We start from the raw sequence: 22,702 nt of genomic DNA on the forward strand, positions 1-22,702 counted from the left end.
CAGTCAAGGGTCTGCTGCCTTTGGGGAGGGAGTTGTCTCTGGAGATGTCCAAGGAGAACCTGTCTGCCAGGGGTTGGGCATGAGTCTGGGCGCCTCATCTTTCTGGCATTGGGACTTTATCAATAAGCCTGACACCAGCCCGGAGCAGAGCATCATACTGGAAGGAGAGTCATGGGAGAGACAGTGAGGCCTGGGCTGTTTAGCAGAGGACTGGGTGATACTTCAAAAAGAGTTTAGGATCAGGATTCAGAAGACCTGCCTGCTAGTCCACTTACCAGCTAGGTGCTCCTGCGCCAGTCTCTGCTCCTGCTAATTGAGATCGTTAGGTAGACTTTGGTGATAGCGTCAGACTCTGACAGTTTCTGATTCCATACCTGATCCTCTACTTAGCAACCCTCAACATTTGTTTCTGCCAAAATGTTGCTCATAAGCACAACCTGCTCCCCTGGGCCTTGGAACACATAAAACAAGCTCTAAGTTCCAGGCAATTCCCTGCACGCTCACTCTCCCTGTCAACAAGACGGTTCAGAACACCAGCAAGAGCAGCAACATTGGACACGGAAGCTGCTCTCGTTTATTTTAAAGGTAAATCACTTGCTGGAGCTTTATTATCAGTCACGCCTGCCTGGGAACCTCCTTTCTAATGATCTGCAACCCACAACTGGGATTAGTGTCAGGTCGGTGTTTGCAAACCTCAACTACAGATCACAGAGGACCAGAGCGGGCCACTGAGCAGGGCGAGGTCTGCACAGCTCTTTTTTGGAGAGAAAGCGTGAGGGCTGGGGTGGTGGCTCAGTGGCAGAGCAATTGCCTTGCACGTGTAAGGCACTGGGTTCCATCCTCAGCACCATGTAAAAGTAAATATAATAAAGGTATTGCATCCACGTACAACCAAAACATTTTAAAAAGAGTGAGCCAGCAGCCTCCTGCATTCATGGGGGAGGACAGCAACAGGAGGCATGTAGGGGTGGCTGCAGGAATCCAGGTGGCCAGGGTGAGAAGGTACCATGGGGCGGCAGGGCTGGGGAGGCCCAGGGGCATTCAGGGACTCTCCTGCCAGCCTCCATCCAGGAAGACCAAGGGGGAGCTGATGTGGAGAGATCAGAGGCAACAGGGCAAAGAGTCAGAGGCCTGGAGTGCCAAGAAACACACCCTCCTGCCCCTGTTGTTTCCCAGAGATGAGGGAAAGCCTGATCCAGAAGGCTCAGGAGTTATCTGCAGACTCTTCTCATGTGTGGGGAGGGTTGGGGGGGAGGACTTAACCCAGGTGGAAGGACAGATGCCCAGCGCTCCTTGGGTTGCTGGCCTGTCAAGCCTTTGGCTAAGAATTAGCTTTTCCTTTCAAAGAGGGTGGAAGTCACTGTTTTCTTGTCTCAGTTGATGAACAGATTCTGGGTAGCAGGAGTCACCATAGAAACAGGTGCTATCTTAAGCAAATGAGCCTTATTAACCTTAAGAGTGGTGGAGTTTTCACAAGATTGCACATATAGGGTAGGAGGGAGAGCAGAGTTTGGTGGGGGGAGGGCCGAGGTGGCTTGGAGTCGCGTTGCCGTGGCTCTAGGTACTGAGGTATGTGCGCGTGCATGTGTGTGTGCGTGTGTGCACTGCATATCTGGATACCCATCTACATGTGCTTCTGCAAAACCAGGAGGTGAGCTCAGGTTCTGCCTTCTCCCTAAGACGTATGCACGTCCCCCACCAAAAGAACCTCATTTCCTTGGAACTGACCTCGAGGTTACAGAGGCCAAGAGGCCTACCATGACCCTGGGCTCTTTCTCTCGCCCCTGCTGTTTCTGGTGCCTGCATGTGCCCTCCTGTCTGCGGTACCCAAAGACCTGGGCAGCCAATGAGCAGAACCCCTTTTGTTCCAGGAGGCAGTGCGGTGCAGTGGTAGAAACAGAAATCCCGACCCCAGCAGGACCTGTGTCCATAGGGCTATTCCGTGACTCTGACCAGTCCTGTCCCTTTGTGAGCTCCAACCTGGAAAATGAGGGTGCAGTTCATGGGGCTGATGCGAGCTGCCATAAGAGGGCGTTTGTTGAAGTAAAGGGTGTTCCCAGGCCCTCCCCCAGGACCTGCCTTCTTTCTGGGGTGAGGAGGGGGCGCTTCTCAGGCACAGGGTTGATCTTTCCCAAGCCTGATCTCACCCATCGGCAGGCTTCCACTCAGTACCTGCCAGCATTCTGTGCTCCGTTGAGCCTGGGAAGGGAAGGCGTAGAGGAAGATCAGGGCGAGAGCGAGCTGGGCTTGGGCGGGGCTCTGAGCAAGGGCAGGAAGGGGATAGGCAGGAAGGAGAGTGACAAGGAAGAGGGCATCTGCTCATCTCTTGAGGCACAGGCAGCCAACTGTTCCTTGGTTAGAAAAGGGAAATAAGAAATCGGTGCTCTCCCTATGGACCTGGAGTTGTTTCTTGGTTCCAAGAAGCACGGCTGCTGCCCTCTGCAGCCCCTCCTGGGGCAGGACACTCCATTCTGGCTACCAGGCCACCTCTCCCGGTCCAGAGAATGAACCCCAACTGTCATCTAGGAATTTTTTATCATGTGTCCCTAGAGCCCGAGGTGCAGTTGGCAGAGGGAGGTGGGCTGAGCCTCCTATCCAGGGCTGTGCACCCCAGGAGGACTCAGCCAGGCAGGTGTCTTCCTTTGCTCTGAAGGGCAAAGGTCAGAAAGCACCTGAAGCTGGGACAGGATTGCCCCACAGCCTGGGGCCCTTCCCTGCCTCACAGATTTCTACATCTCCAGGGCAGAAAGGGGACCCAGAATCATCACTTGACAGATGAGGAAACTGAGGCCTAAGGTCACACAAGCTTACCAGACAGAGTGTGGACCAGAATCGAGGTGTCCCGCTTTTAGCCCTCCGCTTTTTCTGCTCCTTGTCTCAACCTTGCTGAATGAGAAGCCAGGCCATGGCGAGAGGGCTCCAGGGCCGTCATGGGGTGTTTAATCAAGTGCCAGGGACGCTGAGGCCCAGGAAGCATCTATAGGGTCTAAGAAGTTCACCCTGGGATGCTCGTTCATACCCCCTCCTCCTTCCAAAATCAAAATCCAACATTTGGTGAGCCTCACCTGGACCCAGCTAAAGATTGCAATTTTAGAGATTCCAGAAAACTTTTCCCAGTCTGCTCATCCCCAACTCCCAAATAATCATCCCCATTGGCTTTAGAGGAGCCTAAAGTTCCAAAATAGTACAGACAGCATTGTGACACAGTTGAAGGTGTGGCTGAAAGGGGTCCTGGCGGGTGGCAGTCATGGGCTGCGCCTGAGCCCCAAACTCAAAGCAGCAGCAAACAACACGGGCCTGTGGGTGGGACCACTTGGGAACAGAGCAGCCACGAGGTCCCAGCCACGAGGGAGGGTCAAAGGAAAGAGGGGCATCATGCTCTCGCCTGCATGATCTGCCCCTTCCTCTACACATGCAGCCCCCAAATGTGCAGCTGCTCCCCTTCCTGGCACTTTAATGGCACCCAGGTTTTAATCTACAGGTGTGACTGAGCAATGACATGGAGAGATCAATACCACTGCAAGACATTTTATTACTCACAGTCCCAAGGGAAGAAGGCCTACCATGCAGGGCCACATGGGGATGCACCAGGCTGCGTCAGGAAGCCGAGGAGTCCAGGGAGCGCATGGCCCGGAGTCTATTGTGGTTTCTGCAGGAAAGAATAGCTAGGCAGGGTCATCAAGTTTGAATAAGCATAGTGTAATGACTGTGGGCTCTGGGACATAGGGGTGGTCTCTAACTGTCAAGTGCCAGGCCCTGGGGTGATTCAGGGCAGGGGGAGTACTGACCAGTGTGTGAGGGTTAGGTGCAGATTCTGGGGTGAACACTGGATTGGGGTGCATATGAAGGGTGTGCTGGCTGGCTCTCCCAGCACTGCTGGCTCAGGATGCCTTCCAATGACTCTGAGGCCCCGTCCCTTCTCCAGGCTCCCACTTAGTGCTCAGCCTGTGCCGCACAATTTAGCACCTGATTCCACGCTGTCTTGTTTCCTAGTTGTCCCAGGGCCCTTGCCCCAGTTTCCCAGCCCCCTGGGAAGACTCTGCTCGCCTCCAGCCTGCACTGGTGTGTATCCAGTCCTTACCAGGAACACCACCATACTTGGCAACAGCCCTGCTCCGCCACCAGCCCCGCTGGGGTATTGCCCCTGACCACCTTGGCTTTCGTGCATTCATGTCCTGGCCAAACTGACACCTTGTACTGCACCATCCCTCCCACGGACAAAACTCCCTCCCGCCAGACCTGACTGCACAGCCTGCAGTGGTCTGCCAGTGACCTTCTCCAACAACCACACGCCCTCCGCCCCCTGACTCCACCAACTACTCCTCCCTCCAAACCTCTCCTCTCACCATCACTTTCCTGAAATATCTCTCCCCAAAGTCATCCCAAATTTCCAAACTCTGCTTAAAAGCCACCATGTGACTTTCAGAGTGAATTCACTGAACTTAGTCAATTTACTCCTCTCCCTGAGTCCTCCCGGGTGAAAGGAAGAGTTGGCCGCAGGGCCACCCAGACCCCTTGGGGCTGTAACCAGCTGGATACTGGCTTCCTGTGGAGCTGGTCTTCAGCCCCTGGTAAGAACGTCTTCTTAGGCAGAATGTAGGCGAGGAATAGGGCTGTGCTGGCCGACATACCCTCTTCCCAGGGCCTCTCAGAGCGCCACCTGACTGCTTGCTATTGACCACACTATGGATCATTATAAGAGCAAGACACAGTTGTGCTCAACTCAACTAGAGTTTACTGAGCACTCTCTAAGCGAGGCATGGAGTCAGGTGGAGGTTGCAGAAAGCTGGAATTAAATCCCTGCCCTCAAGGAACTCAAAACTCAATGGAGAATTAATCTGTCACACACACACACACACACACACACACACACACACAGTTTGAGAATTGCCAAGGTAACCGTGTGGATCTGTCAGCTGAAGAACCTGGTATTCATATCAACTTGAATCACCGCTTTTGTTTCTGTTGTTGGGACGGTTTTGCAGCGCTGGGGTTGGAACCCAGGCCCTTGCACACTCTAGGCAAGCACTCTGCCTCTGAGCTACATCCCCAGTCATTGAGTCACTGTTTTTAATCCCTCCTTTGGATTTGTCAGCATTAGACTCTAAGTATCTGACTGTACAACCATGTGAGCCATTGACAGTGTGCCAGGCCAAGGGCAGTATGTCCAGAACTGTGGACTTATAGATTTTCCTTTGGGATTTGCCCAACACTACTTCCATTTTATTTTAATTTACTTTATTTTAGTTTAGTTTCATTTCGAGACAGGGTCTCACCAAGTACTTAGGGCCTCACTAAGTTGCTGAGGCTGGCTTTGAACTTGCAGTCCTCCTGCCTCAGCCTCCCCAGCTCCTGGGATTATAACATGAGTCTCAGCACCTGGCCACTATTTCCATTTTAAACATTCCCATTTTTTGTTCTTATAACCTTAGATATGCTCTAGAATTCCCACATTTCAGCATACAAACTACATCTCCCAAATAAATGTTTGATACTTAGAAGCACAAAAGAGGAAATAATAGAAATATATTACTGCTTGTTTTGACTTTTGGCTCAGAAAATATGGTAAATCCACTTACATTTTATACCACTAAGCCATATCCCCAGTCCTCTTTTTATATTTTACTTAGAGACAGGGTCTCACTAAGTTGCTTAGGGCCTCACTAAATTGCCGAGGCTGACTTTAAACTCCCTATCCTCCTGCCTTAGCCTCTCAAGCCACTGACTGGGATTACAGGCATGTACCACTATACACTGTTCCACTTATATTTTATACCAATAAAGTATATAAGATTGATAAAATATGACCCAATAAATGTGAAGAATATCAATGAAAAAACTTTCATGGAGAATATGAAAGACTTGAATATATTGAGATATGCATTCATAAATCAATATTCCCTAAATTAATTTTCACATGTGCTTCTTACCAATGAAAAAGGGATTTTCTTATTAGAATTTAAGGTGATTCCAAAGCATACCCTAGAAGGCAGAAAAAAACCCAAAGAATATTCAAGAAAATTTTGTAAAAGAGGATTAATAAGGGGATGGTTCAGATGGGCAGTTTTCCTTCTAGATATTAATACATATTATGAATCTTCACATGGAATAATTGACTACATTTTATTGGAATATATATACACGTGTATGTGTGTGTGTGTGTGTGTGTGTGTGTGTGTGTGTGTATCAAAGGGTTACTGTCCTTAACCCACAGGCATTTACAAATCAGTAAGATCATAACCATACATACCTCTCGGGTCTGTTGGAGTGAGGAAAATAGACAGCATATAAGTACATAGAGCCACAGTTCCTGACATATAGGCACTCAATAAATGTTAACTATTAATCAATTTTTTAATCAAGAAATGGGAAAAAGACATAACTAAGAAGTCCCCCCTTCTTTCTTCTCATTTCTTTTGTTTCCTTTCTACACCCTCAACCCCCACCTGTGCTGGGGACCAAACCCAGAGCTAGTGAATGTTAGGCACTCAGTTCACCTCTGCAACCTCGGCCCAGGAAATTCTTTAAAAGAAATACAACATAAACAAAAGCAAAAAACCATCTCCCTCTCCCCATCCCATGCCTACTGTGGATGGCCCTTAAATTGGCAATGCTTGGGTCCTCTCATATAGTGCTGGTGGTAGTATGAGTGGTTAAGAGCCGTTCTGCAGGGTCATTCAGCTGCCTGTACCAAAGACCAAATGCCTTTAAAATGCATGTAGCCTTTGATCCAGCAATCTCCTTCTAGAAATGTATACCAAATTTATATTTTAAAAAAATGTTATCTACCAAAGTAAAGTAGGACATGTTATGTGCCAGATAATTACTAAGGAAATTATAATGGATATGAGCAGCATTTTATCCACAAGACTATTCATCACTGTACAGCTTATAATAGTTAAAAATTACAATTCCCAGCATTGCAAAAGCAAAACAAACAAACAAAAAAAAAAAGTAAGAAGTGACCTCTTTGTCCAACAGAAGAAAAGAAGCAACTCAAGGGTGGCATATAGAATGGTATGCAGCCATTAAAGTAAATGAAAATGAGTATAAACAGATATCAATAAAATAGTTGCATCGTATTATTAGATGAAAAGAGAAAGCGATAGATAGATAGATAGATAGATAGATAGATAGATAGATAGATAGATAGATAGATAGATAATCAGTACATGACCCATTTTTGGAGTATGGGAAAATAGGCACAGGGAAAAGAAACTGGTAAGCACTAGAATGCTCCTATTAGTCAAGTCTGGGTAGTAGGATAGGAAAGTGAGTCTTTTCAGGCTCTTCTTTGGGCATAGTTATATTCTTTTTAATTTTTCATAAATATGTATTTTTATCATTAGATTTCAAAATGCCATCTGAAAAATTAAATTGTGAAGCAAGAAATATCATCATCATTCTGGGGAGGTAGGGAGAATTAGGTAAGGGGAGCCCCAAACCACCTGCCCTGTCCCTCGGTGCTCCCTGGGCACCCTGTGCATGCCTCTGGCATCCTCCTTGTACTCTATTTTCAGGTGCAGGTTTGCTTGCTGTCCCCCTCCCAGGCTGAGAGCTCCATACTGGCAGAGCCAGGCTCCTGCATCTACGTGTCTGTAGAAATTCCCTGAGAGTTCTTTGAAAGAGCAACATACACTTAGAACAAAAAATGATCCCTCTCAAAATAAGGTGACATGGTGAGTGCTGACTGGCTCACAGACGGTCGGATGAGGTCCTTAGAGGGAAACTTTGATTTTGACTGGGATGAGCAGGGAAGGCTTCTGTTTGAGGAAGACATGTAAAGTTGCCCGGAAACACAGATAGGATATGACCAAGGACCCAGCCCAGTATCACTGTGGAGCAAAGAGATGCTAAAAGTCACTAAGGAGAGGTCCACCAATCCTCGCCCCCAGCTCTTCAGTGTCCACCTAGGAGCACCCAGAAGTATTCTGCACAGTCCTGAGAGGTTACCAGTGGCAGGGGGCCCAGATGCCACCCTAGGGTGCCACTGTTGCACGCAACAGGGCCATCTCTTTGTATTAAGGAAACACTGATCTAGGATATACCCAACCAGCTCATTCAATGACTGTCAATACCGATTTCCTCTCATTTGTTGGGTTCTGTTTATTAAGATTCCAGTGGATTTAAAGGTTAACTCCCAAAGACTGGGACCTGTATGACTTGTTCATTGTTTCCCAGGGCCTGGGAAGGTGTTTAATGAATAGTAAGTGCTTATTAAGTGTTTGTTGAATATGTTAAATATGATAACTAAAATATTGGCTTACAGGAGTCTGCACCGTATGACGCATATATGTGATTACTATATATACACTTCCATGGTTGCCTTGTGAATATGCACTATGTGTTTGTACATAAGATATGTAGAGAATCCAAAAAACAAATGTGCATGCATGTGTGCGCATGCGCTCACGCGCGTGCGCACGCACACACACACGCACACACACACTGCATTTGGGGAAATATCAAAAGGAGAAGCCCACAGCTTTCTCAGGAGTCAACTGCATCCTTTGAGAATAGAATTCCAATAAAATAGAATTTGGATGGTGTCACAAATAAATTTGCCTTTCTAAAAGCTCCCAAATTAAAATTTGAGAGGCTTGAACATGAGGACAGGATGGCAATGAATAGATATGAATTTGCTTTATTTGTGCAGCTTGAAAACCCTCTCGGTACCATTTCAGGGAGACGAAGGCAGCTGAGGTGAGGGAAAGAGAGGAGACAGGAAGCACTGCGGCTCACCTGGACAGGTGGCTCCTCCCCACCCCCAGCTCCACAGCCTGAGTCTTTCCCTGAGCCCAGTGGACTCTGAGCTCCTGGCATTGTCCCACCCCAGAAGCCCTAAGATTCTGCCTCTCGCTGTGGGCGCTGGGTGGGGGGGACGGTTGTCTGCAGGAATGCAGCGCTTTAAGCTAATGGTGCCTGTGAAATTACCCAGCTTAGCAGTCTATTCTTCTGGGCCTTCTGCCAACCAAAGGGCACCGGCTGCCCCCACCTCCCCACCAAGGAGAAGAGTTCCCACTGTCACACTTCTCCAGCATCTCAAGCCCTGGGGGATCATTGCGAGTCCCAGGCGCTCACAGATCCCGGCGCCTCATGCTAAAGACTGTGTTTAAGGGTAATATAAACAGTTTGATCTTTAAAGAACCCTGGATGCATAATATCTATACATAGTTCTTGAATTTTTATTCTAAAAACAATTAGCCAAAAAGCCCTTTTTATATGATATTTGCAACTACACTGACAGTAACAGCAATTAAACCCCGTCTGTTTGCTGAGAAAGGAGCCAACTCTCCGTTTCTCCAGAAGCCTGTAAAATGTACAAATTCAGAACGAGAACACTAAGTCTTCAAAGGTAGCCACAGACCCTTCAAGGTCAGGCCTTTGCCCAGTTTGTGTCCACCTCCACCCCGCTTGATCCCATCATCTTGATGAGCCGCGGCAACCCCAAAATATTCCTGGTGCTTCCTGCTACTTCTAAGCCTTTGCCAAACTGTGTGCCTTCTCTGGAGCTTCCTTACCCTTCCCCTTCTTCCTCCACCCCTATTTTAAGTTTCCTAGCCTGTCTCCTCCCTGACTTCCAGTATCTGCCTCTCAGAGGGGCTTCCGCCTGGCCTGGGGACAATCTGCCCCACGGATCTCTGTGCCCTTCTGACCTGTACTTTCCTCAGGGCCATACTGCACCTAGCTCCCTGCCTCTCTGTGCCATGAATGAATGAGCAAGTGAATGAGTGAACAGACCAATCAGCAGGCAGCCCTACCACAGTGGAAGGCTAACAAGGAAGTTCACAGATGTATTGAACGCAGACTAGGGCTCCCAGGCTGAGTTACAGATTGGGGCATGGGTGGGATTTGGAAGCCCAAACTTCCACCTAGACTTGAACTGCAGTTCTTAGCCCTGCACCTTGAGGTCCCGCTCATTCAAGATCGCCTTAAACCTTCTCCGCATGCTTTTCTTTTTTTTTTTTTACTATTTTTTAGTTGTCGATGGACCTTTATTTTATTTGTTTATATGCGGTGCTAAGAATCAAACCCAGTGCCTCACACATGCCAGGCCAGCCAGTCTACCATTGAACCACAACCCCAGTCGTGCATGCTTTCTTGATTGGGAAGATGTTGCCAAGCTCTTCATTTTGATGCGTTTTTTTGCATTCATTGAACAAATATTTTTTGAATGGCTGCTCTGTGCTCCTCTGTTCTAGGCACTTTGGATACATGGGTAAACAAAACAATTATCCCTCCCTCGTGAAGTCGATGCTAAAGGTGGGCAATGCTAACAAAAAGAGAAATGAAAAGGAAATGGCTGGCAGACCAGGAGGTACTGGGCACTGGGGAACAGGCCTGCAGGCAAGACGGAAAGCACCGTCTGCAGGGTTGAAGCTGTAGCCAGGGAGCGGGTCCTGAGATGGTAACATTGGCATGACACTAGAGGAGGTCAGGGAGTGAGGCTCACAGATGGGAGAAGCAGAATCCAAGAAGAGGGCCCAGCCAGTGCACAGAGCCTGCAGGATGTCCAAGGAGATGCTGGGGGCCAGCATGGCTGCGGGGAGCCAGCGTGGGCCAAGAGAGAGGGCAGATCAGGCCTAGCCAGGGCTGCAGCTTTTACTCTGTGTGCTTCAGGAGGCAGTGGGGCATGTGAGCAGAGAGAGCTGTGTTTTCTGAGGTTTAAGCAGGATGCCCTTTGCTGCTGGAGCCAGGGGTAGGAGAAGGAAGATCTTACAGGACTCTCTGCAGCCGACCAGGAAAGAATGGAGAGCCAGGCCCAGGGTGCTCGCTCTCGTGTGGGAAAGGGGTGCATGTTACCACCAACGTGGGCCACAGGACATCTGCAGCTCAGGGGAAATGAAAGGCTGCCTTGTGGTAGGGGTTGGCAGGCTGTGTGGAGGAGGAGAACCTTATTTTAAGGGAGAGTCATGCCACCAAATCGCCTGACAAGGTGAGGGGAAACGTTTTAGGAAGATAGTAAAGCCCAGCTCAGGGTTACCCAGAGACCGACCTCCCTTTGGAGCACTAGATCAGCTCCAGAAGGGCCCCTGTACCCCTGCAGAAGTCACCCCAGAACTCTGTTGTGGGTTCAGGTTCAGTCCTGTGCCCTGGAGTAGCCCCGAGCTGCACAGGTGTTGGGGGTCGGGGGTGGGGGGAGGAAGGAGGCCACAGCCCCAGCTCAGGGAGCTTAGGAACAGGGCCACATCGTAAGCATCAGCACAGTCCCCAGAGGGGCAGCAGCATGTTGGCATAAACTGTGAGTTTGGGGCCTGGCACCCACTGCATCTCAACTGACTATCCTGGGCTTCCAACCAGGCTTGACTTTCTGTATCCAAAAAGTGAGGAGATTGGACCCATGAATCCAGGGTGATTTTTGCCTCTAAAATTCTGTAATTTTGCTATATTTCTCTACTTCCTCGACTCACTGAAAGCCTATTCTCCATCCTAATGACAAGAATTCACGTGTACACACTTAGTGTGGAACTCTGTCTTTCTGTTTGATTTTCTAGTTACATTATTCCAGATAATACTCTTCTTGCTTGCCAAGAGAAGGAAAAAAAACCTGACATTAATTAAAGATTTGGTCTCTGTCCTAATCAAAAAATTTGAAAATGAATGTATCATACTGTACGTTCTGTAATGTAGTCTGCTTTTTTACTTAGCAATATATCATTAACATTTTCCCATGTCAACACATAATCTTCCAAACCATGATTTTTACTGCAGAAGTAGTTTACCATATGGATGTACTATAATTTACTCAGCCAATCCTTAAGTGTTGGACATTAGGTTGTATCTTTTCTTATATATATTATCACCAATGCTACAATAGTCAGCGTCGTTAATACACAACTCTTCATTCACCTCTGCAGTGACTAACTTAGGATAGATGCTCTGAGGTCAAAGGTTTCCCATATGCAAAGGTTTCTCAGTACATTACTAAAATGTCAGCCGGAAATTAGAATTTCTATCAATTCAAAATCCTGCTAGTAGCATGCAGTCATCAAGACAAATTGTGGGGTTAAAGGGAGACAAAATGAGTCTGTGGTCTAGCCCCTCTGTTTTACATGAGAGGAAACTGAAGGGAAGCAATAGGACTTGGCATTTGTCCTGGGCATTTGTCCTCCCCACAAGCTTGTGTGACACTCTGAATGTCGCCAGGAAGCAACAGATCATTTGTAACCCCGCCCAACACACACACACATACCTTGCCTGCTTACCCCTGTTCCCACTGCAATCGCTCAGGCTTCTAGAACCTTCCTCCCACCAAGGAGCCCCTGCCTCTCACTTACTGGCCTTCCACAGCCACACTGTCTCTAAGAGCAGACTGTCTTGGCAAGTCCTCCCTCAAAAAGTTCAGCATCTTTTCCCTGATAAACTGCTCTTCTTTGACTCTCTCACATCACTTCAGATGGAAACATGTGAGTTCCCCTCCCAGAGGCATCTCTGTGCTGGATGAGTGGTTAGAAAGAAACCCCCACCTTGAAAACCACTCCTTCTTTGCCTGCCATAGTTTGCCTCCCGCTGGGGAGCGAGCTTTGCCCTGTCCCTACCTAGGTACCTCCCTCTACCAGACTTTTCCTGCCTGTTGCTCTCACTCCCATGCACCCCTTCCCCCCAGCTTTCCCAAGATGAGCTCTCTATTCCCAAATGTTCCAACTAACTGCACCCTCCTCCCCTCCGCCTGGGCTCCTGCCTGTGACCTATGGCTCCTCTCTCCCTGCATGCTCTGCAAGGCCATTCTTCATGCATCAAAGACCAAACTAGTTAAGCTCTGGCCTGACAAGCCCTCGCCTCCACCCCTCACCTGCGTAGAGCACCCTTTAAGATTGAGCTCAAACGTCATATCCTCCGAAGGCCTTCCTGGCACCCTCTTTTCAGCAGCATGCACCCCTCCAGTCCAGGAAGCTACCATAGGACATGCATCCCCCCACACACACCGTGTGGACCTTGGCATGGAAGTGCACTTAGACGGCACAGTAGTTTGTGTCTCTGGCTCCTCGACTAGACTCAAGCACTCGAGAGCAGAGGCCACATTTAATCCCCAGTGTGCGCTCATGGACTGAATAGTGACGGTGGAGAAGAGTGAATAGTATCATTAGCCTTTAAATCCTTCTTTCCCTTTGCCATCACTGGCCAGCTGGGAATCTGTACCGAGAAGGGTTTTCAGCTCCAAGGAGAGGGTCTAGATGCCATGAAAACAACATTTACTTGTCAAATGCTGGGATCCTCTCTTCCTCCATGGCAGCCTATTTCTGGACTTGAAGAACGTCCTGCAGGCAAGGGCAGTTTGAGATTTTAAGGCCATCTGTCATTCTGGCCTTCTGACCACTTCCCAGGGCAAACCTCACGCTAACCCGACTGAGAAGTCTGAAAACAGACCCCAGTTCTCCAACTCCACTCACTGTATTCTAGTCTTCTAAAATATCTCCCTCTCGCCACATGAGCAAATCTCACCCACCCTCCGAGAGAACACTCCTGGAGGACACCCCCAGAGGGCGTGTTCCTGCAGGGACCCAGCCCTGAAGACCTCTCTCCTGCCTGAACACATCAGAATCACAGCCAGAAGGCACCTGCCCTCTTTCTCTGCATGACCCAGGGGCATGGGCCATGCGCATTCCCTATTAGTCCCTCCCCTGTCACCTAGTGGAGCAGTGCTGAGTGTGTGCATGGGTGAGTAACCTTGGATCCGTCTGTTAAAGGCTTGACCCCTTAGAAGGATTGAAGAGAAAGAGTTCGTTTCTTTTCTGCACCCTGAAGTTGCTCTAGCAACTCTTAAAAAGCCACTGAGGGATGGGGTTCAAAGTTCAGAAACATGTGTAGCCTTGTACCACAGCGCCACCCCCATTCTAAGGAAAACACGCCCCAGAATACGACAATGAACCGCAGCGCCCCCTCCCTGGTGCCACCATCCAGAGCCCTCCCAGGACGGCGGATTAGCGCTTCTTTGCTTCTCTCGCTGGGAGATAAAAAGACGAAGTGGGCAGGAGGGAGAGAAAGAGAGCCAATGCATTCGTTTCTGCTCAGCTCCGAGCACTTTCTAAGCACCCATGTTCTTATTTCATTCCTGATACAACACGGAGACAATCGCAAACACTACTTGATATACAGGAAACTGGGGTTCAGAGAAGTTAATTCTGCTATGCAGGGTCTCGTGGCCAGTAAGGGGCAGAGATTTAAGCTCAGCCAGGTTCATGTGCGACTCCCGCGTTCTTTCATGTACACCTGCTGTCTCCAGGATCAACTTCCGGGCAGCAGTGAAGCCCAGGAGACAGCTCCGCCTTGGCCTGTGGGTCCCGACTCTGCCTCCTCTGTATCGCTCCTTGAAGACTTCCTCTGTGCTAGACTCGAAATAGACTCAGAACCCCCCAAGGAAGACGTAGACTCAGAGAGGACATGCAGGTTTCCCAGGTCATGTCACTACCGTGCTATCACGTGGCAGAGCTACCTCCATTTGACAGTCCCATCTCTGACCCGCCCAGCCTCCCTATCCCAGCTTCTGCCTCAATACTCCTCCCGCTGGTGAAAAGAGGCAGGATCTGTGGTCAAATGGACCTGTCCCCAATCAGCCCACATCTCCATCCCCATGCCAGAGTCCTGACCTTCTCTGAAAGGCCATGTTGGAAGATGCTCAGGGTCTTGATATGACTGCAGCTCTGTCCTGGGCCAGATTCCTGCAGGTATCCCAAAAGAACAGGTAGCTCCTAGCTCCATTCCCTAAGGTCTGGCAACCTTGGTTGGGGGCAGTTGAGGACCAATTGTTTGCTTCTCTTCCCTCAATGATAGAATTGACAGGGCACAACTGAATTTGGCCCTCGTTGATATCCTCCCATCATCTGAGGAGAACACAGAGAAGCTTGTGAAGCCACCTCTGTCACAAGTCTGGGCCGCCTGGGTCTACGCTGAGCTGCTCTATTGTCCCACTACCCTGGAAACAACTTCTAGAACTGGGGAAAGCTGAGGGGAACCTGGCAGCAAGGGCGTGGACACACCAGGATGCTGAGGAATTGGGTCCACCCCAGTCACGTTGGAGCCCCACCCGCAGGCATGGACAGGCATGGACCAGGCTAGGGCCCCAGCACCCTTAAAAGGTGGCAGAGCCCCCAGCAGAGCCCAGAGTGTCTCTGATGGTCCTCGCCTCCTGCTCACTGCCTTTCTCCCAGTGTCTTGTGGTTGACAGAGGGTTATATAACCTGGAATGAGGGGAGGCCTGGAGTTCTCCCCAAAGCACGAGTGAATCAGTTTTTGCTGCCGTCATTTTCTCAGCAGGAATCTGCTTTATGCAGATTGGATTTAGGGGTTTTTCCTGGATGCTTCTGTTTCATTTAACATGCAAGGGCTAATAACTTGTCACAATTCAATAAGGCGGTGGTTACAAACACCCGGGCGGCTGCTTATTTAAATGCAGGTTTGTTAATTAGCTTCTCTTAACAAGGCGTGTGCTAAATCAGGCTCCCGGCTGGCAGCACCCAAGCCTGGCATGTCTCCCGGGACGCGAGGTCGGGATGTTGGTTGCGGGGTCACATCCAGTTGCTGGCAACAGGGTCAGAATTCAAGGCTAGGAGCCCTGTCACAGCCACCCCACTGCCTCAGTTTCCTTAAAAATCAAGGAACCAGTGAGAAATTTTAAAAACAACTGCGGGAGAACCACACTCTGTCTCTTCCTGCCTGTTCTAGTCCTTTTTCTGCCTTTGATTCATGAAACCATCCTCCCTTCCATGGGTGTGGCTTGTTTATCATTGCGGCTGTTCCTCCCAGTCCCCACTTCTTCCGCTAAACCTTCTATGTCCCTTTGGCCCTAGCTGACATTCTTCTCCATTTGCATACCACTACAGACTCAGTGTTAGTGGCAAGGGCACAGGGACAAGAGACAGAGGAAAACCACCGAATCCGGGGTGGCTGCATGCCCGAGGCTCCCTGTGTAATCTGCACAACAGCAGAGAGCTGGATGTCCTCCGCCTCCTTCTCCAAATGTTGAAATCAAGACCTGGAGAGGTTACATAACCCCTCCAAAGCCACTGGGTGCCCAGTGAGAGTCGCTCTAGGTTTTAGGTTGGACTCCAAGCTGGTGGACAGGAGGCACTTGAAAACAGACAGGTACTATGTGAGTGTTGTTCATTGCTGCCAGCGTGGTGATCCCTGTTGAGATCTTGCTGAGAACAATGCCCCCCTCTGAGGAATCCCGGAACCTGGTTCTGCCAGGAACTTGTAGGAATCTCACTGAGCATCTGACCACCTGTCATGAGAAAGCTGCGGAGAGCCCCCAAGAACAGCTGGGCAGCTGCCCTTCGAGGGCCCACAGGGTAGCCCTGGACACCAACGTCAAGACATGGGGAGGAAGCTGAGACTTGAGCCAGAAGCAAGGGTGAGCAGCCATGCCCAAACCCCAGGAGGTGCGCATCCAGACACCTGCTATCCCAGTTGGACAGCTACACCCATATTTCCTCAGAGGGAAAGCTCAGGAAAGCCCGAAGAAAATTGCTCCCTACTCACTTATTCTCAAGAAAGAACCGAGAAAGCGTCTAAATATAAAAGGAAAATAAAACTGAGGTTAGAAAGAGAAGATAGAGCCTGAGAAATACCAGCTTGCCCAGAACCTTCTCCCAGAGAAGCAGGAGTCCTCTACCCAAAACAGGGAGACCATTCTCAGAGGAGAAGCAGGTGCCTATCTAGTCCCCTCTGGCTGAGGTTGGACGTGCGGTTGCTTCTGCCTGTTGTGGTTTTGGGCAGGAAGGCTGGAGGGTTCGGGAGGTCTTCTGTCTGACCCTGGCAGTAGCAAACACCAGGAGTTCCAGGAGGCTGGTTACTAGGTTACCACTGTGGACATTAACCTCCAGGTGTCATGGGTGTGCAGGTTGTCGTTGTCTGGATATCTGAAAACATGCTGCTTCCAAAGCTGGGTCAGCCTCTAATAAAAGGGTCCTTCTAGAGGACCAGAGACCCCAGCTCATTGGAACCAGTAGGCATCTCCCTGGAGATGCAAACGTACATTTAGGTGTACGATTTTCCAATTCCTGGTCATTCACCCATCCCTCGAAGCTTGTTCATGAGTCCTAGGTTAAGAATTTCTGCTTGAAGAAGACATTCTAGAAGGCCTTTCTCCGCGCACTCTTCTGAGCCTGAATGAGGCTTTCAGATGGCCTTCATGGTCCCTGTCTGAATATTGCAGACCTCTAAAATTCTCTGATGGGTGGCCTGGGCATGAAAAGGAGGCAGAGGCCTGGATCCAATGGTTAAGGACTTGCACGATGCTTGGCACATAGTAGGTCTTCCACAAATGTGTGCTGAACAAATGCAGGAAAGGTTCCTACATTCTCTATGATTTTGCACTATTCCATTTTTGTATCACACGCACGTGCCCTTAATAGTATGAAGTCCACTGGTCAAGCGCCTGCTAGGATTAAGGTCACCATTATAGCCTTTCTTTTAAAAGGAAGCATAGGGGGTACACAGCCTCTGTTCGAGTCTTCTGTCCAGTGTCTCTGGCATCCATCCCAAGAGACGCCCCCCACCCACCCCAAGTCTAATTCCCCCAAGACACTGGGCACCTGTATCCAGCCAAGACTGGCATGGGCAACAGCAAGCAAGCCAAAGAGGAGAAAGAGAGAGCCCACCACAGACCCGAGAGTAACAAGGGGAACTGAGAGGCCTGGGCCCGCACCAAGGGTGTGGTGGGTTTCCTGGGCCTTGCTGAGATAGGCCCAGCTCTGTCACCTCCCAAAGATGCCTAGCCTGCTCCCTCTTCCCAGAGAGGAGCATGAAGAGCCAGCCATATCTAAAGTCCAGAACCAGGGCACCTCCAGGCATGATCTGAGCCTGAGCCAAACTGGAGGACTGAGGGTCCAGAATGGGGAGGCCAGGCCGGAGTTTGGTCTCCCCAGATGTCTCCGGTGGCGGGACCACCTGACATGCCAACTGAGGCAGGAGTGGCTGTGTGGGAGGCCTGGGTACAGGGGGAGGGAACTCCTACCCCCGCCCAGGCCTTGGAGCATTTGAAAGGCAAATGTGCTGGGTTGCCTAGGGAACGGGAGAAAAGGGACTTCCCTAGCACCGGTGACTAGTAAGGGATGGAGACGGAGCTGTGATGCTGAGAAAACTGTTTCCAAAAAAAAAGTAAAAAGCGGTGACTAAGCAGCCCTGGTTATGTAAAGCGATCCCTGAGGAAGTGTGGGGGAAAGCCTGGAACCCACCCCCGTGTCCCTCCTCCCCACTCCCAGCCCCGCGCCTGCTGCCTCGGGGAGTTTCCACCAGCCCCTTCCCCCTCCTGTCCGCCCGGAACTCCCTACTCCTCCACAGGACTGTCAGGAGGGGCTGCAGCCAGGATCTCCAGCCAAGGGCAGTCCAATGTGGTGGGCAGGACAGGACGGGGACACAGAGCGGCCATGCCCTGTCCCTAAAGGGGGACCTCTGTTCAGAACAAGGTGCCCAAGATGAGACAAGCCCAATAGGAGACAAAGGGTCATTTGTCATCCTGGAACCAAAGGGTTGCCCACTGAGAAGCCAGGGTTCCATATTTGAAGCCCGACACTACTGTTGCTAAGTGTGCAGCCATAGGGAAGTCAACAAGCCTTGAACCAGTCTCCGTAGCTGGAGATGGAGATGACATCTCCCGACAGGCTGTTGGGATTACCCACCAAGGCGACTTGCCTGCAGTTCCAGGCACAGGGTAACACACAAAGACTCTCAGCCTATGAGTTCCCTTTCCACTAGGCCAGAAGGATCCCTGAATCCCTCGGGTCCTTTCATGGAAGGGAAAGTATGAGACTGGACACTGGATCCTTCTGTCAGTGGGATGAGCCACGCTGATCGGAGCACCTGATCTGCCTCGGGGGAATGGGTGGCAGGGTCGGGCTGGGGTCACCCCAGGTTCTCACCCCACTTCCCAGGAAAACTGTGGACCTCAAAGGATCAATGAGATGCAGGAGCCCCCAAACCCTCTTCTGGGGTTCTGGCAGAATCACAAGTGCCTCTGGCTCCCCGGTCCTCTGCTGTGTATCCCATGGACATTAGGAAAGCAGGTGCTCTGGACAAATGGACCTGAGGACACAAACTGTCCTGGGGCCAAGAAAGCTATAGGAAAGATCTGGGAATCAATGGTTTCTGTCGTCAGTGAAGTTGACCAAGGCCTGAGGGAGGAAGTAAACTGAAACCCGCCCCGTCTCCAGGTAGAAAGCCAATCACCTCCTGCATGCTTATAGTTCGTAGGCTCAAAATACGAAGAAAAACATCACTTGGGATTCAAGACCTCACCCTGACATTTTTCCAGAGGTGCAAGAGATGCGAGAGCCCTCCATTCCTCTTTGAACTCTCGTCTCCTGCCCTTCTCTTTGACTTGCTCTTAAAAGGGTCCCCAGGGTCAAAGGGACAGGTCTGCTCTGCTTCTCAGGGCAGGTCTGCAGAGACCTTGGCCCCAGCTGCCCTCACTCCCTCTACCCTCCTCTGTCCTGGTGGCAGGTCTTCCACTCTGCCCCAGACTAGGGCTCAAATCCAGCTTCTCCCCAGCCTAGCAAGACCAATTTGGCTCTCTTCCAGGATCCTCGTTCCCTCTTGTACTTGCTATTGAACATCAAGCCTTCTCTTCCAGGCTTGTCTTTCTTGGCCCTTCTCCAAGTGACGCACGAGGCGAGGGATGCTGTATAAGTCATTGATGGAACCAGGCACAGTGGCGCATGACTGTAATCCCAGCAATTTGGAAGGCTGAGGCAGGAGGATTGCAAGCCTAAGGCAGCCTCAGCAACTTAGTGAGACCCTATCTCAAAATACAAAAATAAAAGAGCCGGGAGGGTAGCTCGGTGGTAAAGTACCCCTGGGTCCAATCCCCTGCACCAAAAATAACCTTAAAATAAGTAATCAATAGATATTTGCCAAATGAATGAACGTTCCCAGTGGAGATGCTGCACAACTTCCCAAGAAATCTACCTGTCGACAGGCAGGTGGGGTGAGGGACTAGGGACCAGCTCCACCCTCTCCCTGAGCTCTCAGTCTCTCCATATAGTGGGGCTGACTCAGATGTTCTGCCAAGACCTTTAAAGCTCTTTGCCTGGTGGCGTCTGTGACACTTGAAACCTATTGGTCTTGGAGTCAGCGCCACACATTCACCAGCCTGTCACTTCTTAGCTAGGTGGTCTTTGACAAGTCACTTATTTCTCTGTGCCTCAGATTCTTTATTTGCAAATTGATGTCAGTATCAGCTACCTCAGGGCTATAGGGAGGAGAGCCTGTGCTTCTGGGCACCTTGGACCACGTGGGGTAGGGTCCTTCTGAGGGGACTCTGGATCCCTGGGACACTCCTTCCTTGGGATTTGAAACTTCCTTCTGTCCAGCACCGCGTGCTCAGGGAGCCTGGGCAGCTACCTCTGTGAGGAAACCCCTGCCCCGCCTCCCCCACCTCCCCCTCCCACCTTCCCACCACCTACTCCCCAGAGACTCATAATTGGTGTTGTGAGGATTAGTCACTGCAGCTCGCTCTGCCTCCCCCACAGCCCAGGCCCCCCACACAGGCAGACTGGCTGAACGCTTAATTGGAGTTCCTCACACCTCGAAGGACAGCCTGTGATGAAATGACAGAGGAGTCACAGCCCTGGTGGCAGCAGGCCCTGACTCTGGAGGGGCACTTAGACTGGCCGAGGACTTTGCCTTCCCTGAAAAACATCCCCTTCAGATGGCCTCAGCAGAGCAGAGAGAGGCCAGGCCAGGGCAGCAAGAAGGCTGGGCAATGTCCTTGGTGCCCAGCACCCAACCAGACAGAACTTCCAGAACCTTCTCCAGAGGTTTGCTGGGAGGATCTGTTCATCTCAGCAGAAAGGTGGCCCCAGGCTCAGTTCCATCAACAGACTCTTCCCCTCCGAGGACCACAGGGGAGGCAGGAGAAAGCTGGGGCGGGGCAGCTGCTACTGCGCGAAGGGCATCTGCTGAGGGCCCCAGGAGGCCCCAGACCCGTCCTCCCGCACACATGCTCCTGTGTCCCCCACAACTGCCTCTAAAGGAGGCTGAGTGGGGTACCGTAGAGGCAGCAGGATCCGGGCTCAGAAGGAAGCTCAGATTTCGCTGCTGGCAGCAGTTGGGTCTCGGAGGAGTAAGGTCACTTGTCACTTTATCTATGCTGAGCCCAAGTCAAGTCAGTTGAGACAGACACTTGCTACAGAGCTCAGTGAGCTCAGACAAGTAGGAGAACCAGGTACAGATGAGCACCCAGCTCCAGGCATATGGGAGGCAGAGTCCCCCACCGCAATCCCAGAGGCCTCTAGAGAGGGGAAAGTGAATGTGGTGGCCACTGCCTGGAAGTGCTGCTGTCTCAGTGGTGTCACTCTCCATGGCGACTGTCCCACCCTGAATTAGCTGGCGTGGTGGTCAGAAGGTGCTGAGGGACCTGGGAAAGGAAAGTGGAGCATGGAGGGCTGGCACAAGGGAACCAGGCTGGAAAGTCTCACTGAGAGTCAGGGAAGCCAGAAAGCAAAAGGCGACCTTTCCCACACACCACGGCTCCCAGCCTTGCACGTCTAATTGGATTCCCTCTGCCTCCTACAAGGTTATCCTCAGCGCCAGGAAAATACCTCATGGCCGGGTGCCCTCCTCCCTCTGAAGAGGAAGACGGGGGTGGGGGGGCTCGGAGCAGCTCTGCCATTCACAACGTTTCCCCGGGCCCCAGCCACCCCCAGCTCTGGGGTGACAGGCGTGTGGAGCAGGGTGCGAAGAGCTGCCGGGCTGTCTTCCACCTGTTACCGGGAGACCCAGTCAAGTGCAGCCTCAGCAGAAGCCTGCTCTTCTTCAGGGCCTGCCCCTCCCCGCTTCCTCCCCACCACCCACCCTGGGCTCTGGCTCAGGTCACTCTCTAGAGGACCCCACCCACCATCTCATCTCCCCGACCTGGTGTAACCCCCCCCCCCACTGTGCCTTAAGCTCCTCCCTGTGTGTATCAGTGGAGCAGCCCTTCCTGTGGTGTCCCCTGCAGCCACCTGTTGTCCAGTTACACTCCCACTTCCCCAACTCACGGGCTCACCCCAGGGACAGGGCCACATCCTGCATTTCTCTCCTGTGAGGTTGGGCTTGAGGAAACACTCTGGTGACAGACTGTTCACATTGTCCTAGGCCAGAAGCCCAGACTTCCGTCCCAAGGACCTGTTTAACTCACATCTGAGGCCGAGGAAAGTGACAGAGGGTCTTCTTCCTGCTGAGGGGTATCTTTCTCTAGGCTACAAGTTCCTAGAGGACAGTGTCGGTTGTCACCCGTGGGATCCACACAGCACCTAAGGTTATATGTCAGAAGTGCTCAGCCAGAACAGTTGGGGGGTTATAAGAAGGTGAAGTGGCAGGATCCCTCTGCCCCCTCGTCCATGCTGTGTCCCTGCTGCCCACTGAGGATGACCCATCCAAGTCCAAGGCAAGGGACCCTGGCCTGTGTCTGAATATAGCCCAGTGCTGTCTCTCCACCAACTCCACCTGGACTGATGGGCCAGTGGGCAGCAGCCCAGTGGTTTTCCAAAAACACCTTTTTGTTGTTGAAGGCAGAACTCTGAAAGGGCGTGTTTAGGGCAGCCACGTCCTCCTTATCCATGCTGCTTATGGGGGATTCTAGGAGAATGGAGGAGGGAAGGAGGGGCAGAGCAGAAAGGAAGCAGAAGGAAGGGGAATCTGGGAAGGAGGATGGGGGGGACCCCTGGGCTGCTCCTTGGGCAGCTGCTCTCCGGTGGTCCTGGCCCACCTAACTACTTGTCTG

At 51.0% G+C, this 22,702-nt stretch overlaps 1 protein-coding gene and 1 long non-coding RNA gene across 3 annotated transcripts in view; one reads left to right on the forward strand and one right to left on the reverse strand.

Moving 5' to 3' along the window:
• Positions 1–21,693, reverse strand: part of LOC306662531 — a 30,910-nt gene extending 9,217 nt beyond the window's left edge. Inside the window, exons 1-2 of the long non-coding RNA XR_013764142.1 lie at positions 21,540–21,693; positions 13,198–13,259 (exon numbers count right to left, since the gene is read on the reverse strand). This is a non-coding gene — a long non-coding RNA (uncharacterized lncRNA). The remainder of the gene's footprint in view (positions 1–13,197; positions 13,260–21,539) is intronic.
• The window catches only part of PEBP4 (phosphatidylethanolamine binding protein 4), a 183,982-nt gene that overhangs the window by 106,845 nt on the left and 54,435 nt on the right, over positions 1–22,702 (forward strand). The window lies entirely within an intron of this gene.

The sequence above is a fragment of the Sciurus vulgaris genome (genome assembly GCF_902686455.1).
Source record: "Sciurus vulgaris genome assembly, chromosome: 5".
Lineage (NCBI taxonomy): Eukaryota > Metazoa > Chordata > Mammalia > Rodentia > Sciuridae > Sciurus > Sciurus vulgaris.